This window comes from Canis lupus, chromosome 23 (genome assembly GCF_048164855.1).
Source record: "Canis lupus baileyi chromosome 23, mCanLup2.hap1, whole genome shotgun sequence".
NCBI lineage: Eukaryota > Metazoa > Chordata > Mammalia > Carnivora > Canidae > Canis > Canis lupus.
Genome location: NC_132860.1, coordinates 2,333,160 through 2,338,178, shown reverse-complemented (window position 1 = coordinate 2,338,178; position 5,019 = coordinate 2,333,160). Strand labels below are relative to the sequence as shown.

The 5,019-nt window shown below is 41.5% G+C and overlaps 1 long non-coding RNA gene across 1 annotated transcript; it reads right to left on the bottom strand.

The window, feature by feature from the left end:
- Window positions 1-2,121: 2,121 nt before the first annotated feature.
- On the bottom strand, window positions 2,122-4,305 carry LOC140615367 (uncharacterized). Its single transcript, XR_012016037.1, has 3 exons — window positions 4,191-4,305; window positions 3,424-3,637; window positions 2,122-2,930 (listed from the first exon to the last, which is right to left on the bottom strand). It is a non-coding gene; the product is annotated as an uncharacterized lncRNA (long non-coding RNA).
- Between the last annotated feature and the right edge of the window lie 714 nt (window positions 4,306-5,019).

Here is a 5,019-nt window from a genome sequence, read left to right as displayed (position 1 = left end):
ACTTCCCACCACTCTTAGTTAAAAATTAACTTCCAATAGTGGGAAAGAAAGATGATGAAACCTACTCGATACCTACAAAAGATGTTTAATATCACGAATTGTTATCCATCATTTCTTTTTTGGGAGGGAGCATGAGTTGATCTAGAGAGTTATGATGACTACTAAATAAAACCAAAAGTTCACCACATGATACTGCCTCCAAAACTAAACTTAGAGTCACAAGGAAGCAGTCTCCCAGGGAAAATCATTGTTATAGGGATCCAAAAGTATTGTGTTGGTGGAAAAGAAACACTAAAATTTGCCTCCAAAGGGCTTATCTAGTGCAATTCTCAAGGTATGGCCTTTCAATCTTCCCATGAAATGGAGAATCTTCTTCCAGAGTCAAGATCATTAAAGTATTTAAGAGAGTACCTCTGGCTGTCTGGGCACCACAGAGAGCTAATTAGGCTTGGTCACTGCTTAAAACAGAAAACGTAAGCAAGTTGGAAGCCTCTTTCATTGGAGGCTTTGAAAGCAAGTGCTAAGATCATGAACTTTGGGCCCTCGGTAGTGAAAGTGCCCCTTTGCTTGAATGGTCTACACTCTAGTGGGAAAGCCTCAGGGAAGCTTTATTACATTAACAGCGAAATAGATAGCTTTGGCAGAAGCATTAGCTCAGAGTTAAATACTAATTTTGGAAAAAATCCGTGTGAAAAATGGCCAAAATACATAGGCTTATGTTACCATAATTACCAATAAGTGGTGTACCTTTCCCCATTGCACATATCTCTTTTTGATACCTTTTATCTCCTCCTGGCTTTGCTGCTCATGGGTCAGTGATGGCCAGGCAGAGAAATGCAAGCTTTGTTGCTATCAATTCCTGGCTTTATTTATTTTTTTTAGAGCATATTAGTTAAAGATGGAAGGAGGAAACATTGGTGGAGTTTTGTAAGTAGGTGAAAAACATTAATGTAAAAATTATACAATTCGTTTTAATGCAAAAACTGTAAAAAGAGTGGCAGCACTTATCATCATAATAAAGGTGAATAAATGCGTTTGAACTGAGGATGGAAGGTACTCAAAAGGTGGAGTCAAGTGGAGTTGAATAATACAGTTATGGGTCAGCCGTGCATGGGGATGACTGAATTCAGGATCTCAGAGGACCACGTTTGAAGTTTTGTGTGTATGTGTATTATGATATGTGGAGGGCGGGAGAGGGGATAGAGTGAACATAAACACATCGGAATTTAAGTGAGCACCATGATATAATACAAAAGAAATTTCAGTCTGATTATGGGAAGCACTTAAGTGTGGCAGTGTCTTTGGAAAGTCACGTAAGACACATACGCATTTTATTTTGGGAGGTTTGGGAGAAACTATTCCCTCACTCTCTTCTCCTCTAGGTTCAGAAGCAATGAAGAAGTAGACATGAGATCTAAAAGGGGGCACTGATAGAGTATCGAGCTTTCTATTGCTTCCCCCCTCCCTCGGTTTAAATCCTGGAATTCTTATCCAGCTAGGCCCGTGAAGAACATGGTCTACGCAAAGCTCCTTGAATGCAAATGAGCAAGAATGGACATGCCGGGAGGACAATGAGGCTCCTGGCTTACGTCCCAACCCTGACTACTTATTGCATGGAAATAAAGACTGAGAAAACCCAGGACAACACAGGCAAGAAGAGTTTCAGGAGAATGTAGCAAGAGGCCAGGCTATAAACACGAAGCAGAGTCGTAACGTTCTACACTTTAACCCAACCCAGTAGAGCAACGTAGAATAATGGATGCTGGGATTTTACTATCACAAGTTAGATAAACCAATTCTCCATTCAGAAAAGAAACGTTGGATAACATAAAATCTCTAAAATATGGTCACATACTACTCTTCTGTCTACTATTTCTCTGCTTCTATTCTATTCACAATTTTTTTTTTTAGCTGCAAGTGACTGAGAATTAAAATGTCTCAACACACAAAAGGCCATATCTGAATTGTTTATAGTAGCCCTATTTGTAACAGCCCCAAACTGGAAACAACCAAAATGTCCTTCAAGGAGTGAATAGACACATAAGAGTATATCCATGTCACGGGATACTAGTCAGCAATAAAAAAAGGAATAAACTATTGATACATGCAACTTGGGTGAGTCTCAAGGACATTAAAGCTGAGTGAAAAAAGCCAATCTCAAGAGATCACATACTGTTTAATTTCATTTATATGCTATTCTCAAAATGACAAAATTATAGAGATGGATTAGTGATTGCCAAGGGTAAGGGATGATGGGTGGGTTGGACTATAAAGGGCTTGGTGGTGATGATGTCTTTAAGTGAAAATACACATGATAAAATGGAAGAGAACTATGCACACATTTTGTACTAACACCAATTTCCTGGCTTTGATATCGTACTATTGCTATAGGAGAACAGTTGGAGAAAACTAGGTGAAGAGGACACAGGGCCTCTCTGCACCATTCTTGCAACCTCATGTCAATCTCTATCTCAAAATAAAAAGTTAAAAAAAATAGATCAAGTGATAAAGGGGATAACACATAGTGGGTTTATGGAATTGGATAGTCCAGCGGTTGAATGTGCTTTCAGGCAAACCCGGATTACGGAGCTCCAACAATGTCACCAGGAGCTTTCTCTCTGTCCTTTTCTTCAGTTCCGCTCACCTTTCTGTGCTGACTTCATCCTGCGGACAGCTCTGAAGCTGGGGAAGATGTCGGAGATCTATGCTTACGTGATCGAATAGTAACAAGGAAGGAAATGAATTCTCCATTCTTAGGGAAGACTCTCAATTTTGGATCAGATGTCCTCTTGGAAGAGATCATTGTCATCAGGAAGGTGGAATAATTGACGGGTGATGGGAGGCTGGGGGAGTGTGCGTGTGTGTGCGTGTGTGTGCACAGATGCACAGAAACAGCTCCATTAGGACCTCCCTGACGAAGAGTGGTTTCCCTAAGGAAAAAGAGATGGTCTCATCAAACCTAGGGTAGGGTGGGCCAGGCAAAATGCAGATTCTTGCTATACCACTAAAATGTTACAAGGACAACTCTGTGGATATGTATAAATACTTGAAAACCTACCTTGCAAAACATTTGAATATTGGTATAGTATAATGAGAAGTGGTCACAGGTTTGAATTTTATATATTTCTAGGGGGAGAAAAGTAAAGGCTAGAGACCAAACAGAATTTAGTCATTAACTAAAGACCTACAAGGAACATCATACAGATGTGGGGCAAAATGGATCTCAACATTGCAATGCAAATGGACAAAAAATTAGAAACTCACTGTGGTTTCTAAATCATCCAGAAAACTAAAATTTTATAGGTAAAATGATGAATAGCAGAAATAGGTTAAATTGAAGTTTGGGGAAGAAAAGTAGAAGCCCTCTAACACGGATTCCAGGATTTAAAAATACCCCCTTATGCTCTCAAACCTGGAAAATACCTTTTTTATTGGCACCCCCCACTGTGATTATCTTTGAAGCTCCGTGGTAGCTGGGACTTTCTTCTGAGTCGGGGCCACTTTGGTAGCTCTCTGTAGCACGAGACTGTCAGGACGTTGTGGGTTGTCGGGCCTTCTCTTCCAGCGGTCGGGGCAGAGCTCACGGGGCCTCACACCCTAGTTTGGCCTCTTGAGCTCGAGTAAACTGGCGGGCCGGCTTGGAGACGCAAAGAAAGCAGGCGAAGAGGCAAACGTTAGTTAGAACCGTCAGGTGCTGATCTTTCAGGCTTGCTTTGAGTAGATCAATGTGTGTGTGTGTGTCTGTGTGTGTGTGTGTGTTTTAAAGATTTTATTTATTTGCAAGAGAGAGTGGGCATGCACAGGGATGGCGGGGGGGGGGGCTGCAGAGGGAGAAGCAGGCTCCCCTGAGCAGAGGGCCTGAGGCGGGGCTCCACCCCAGGACCCCTGAGCTGAAGGTGCCCCGGAGTACATGGTTTTATTTGACACGAAGAATTCGGAGGAACGATGTGCTTAGAAGGAAAGAACATTTTCAAATAGCATGTTGAACCCAGTAAGAATCGGGGTGGGAATGAAGAGCCTATGTCACCGTTATTGGGAAGAACAAGAGGGAGTAATAATAATAAAAAAAAGTGTGATTCTGAAATAATCATATAAAAGGAGAATGGGAAAGGGATGTGTGCAGGGGGTGGTGACATCAGGAAGGCTCCCCAACATTTCGCATTTGAGAGGTGCCTGCAGAGGGTACGAACCTTCTTCGGGGATGAGAAATGAGGCGGAGGACTTAGCATTTCTGTCCATAGTCCTGATCGGAGATCGTGGCCTTCTCTTCTTAATTATAACAAAGACGTCTTTCATCTTCCATCTGTTTGAAAGTATGAGGATTACCTATTTTTGAAATTAGAACCTCTGGCTTATTTTATCTTCTTCGTGTTTTAGGTACGGGCGCACACACACACACACACACACACACACACACACACACACAGTGACAGAAATATCTCCCAACTAACCTTTCCTGACAGCTCTTAACTTGACGCCTAATCCCTGCAGCGGCTGTTACGCAGCACTTGCCATTTGCAAGGCTTGAGTGGTTTGTTAAATGATGTTCACTCGGAGGCGTATGGACGATCTGTCAACCACTGCCTTTTGGGGGGAAGTCACGGGAGAGGGAGCACTTCGTACTCCACACATGCAGCGAAAAGACTGTCCTCTGCTGGTTCTTGAAACACGCTATGTTTTGTCTTAGTGCCCGAGTGGGGTCTTCTGACTTTGAATACAGAATCTTAACACAAAGAGGTTCAGGATATTACTAGAGATGTTGTAGAGTATCTTACCTTAAATAGTTGCCAAACACTCTGGGGCAATTTGTGAATATGCAACAATAGGCAGTTGATTCAAAAATCAACCCATAAATGCCTTCAGTGATACTAAAGACTTTTATTAATAATACTTTACTAATTATACTTTAAATTGTTTTTGATATGAACACTATGAGCTAAATAACATGCAATGAATAAATCCTTCCACCCAATCTGTGGTATAATCAATTTGCTGACCTTCATCCACAAATTAAATTAC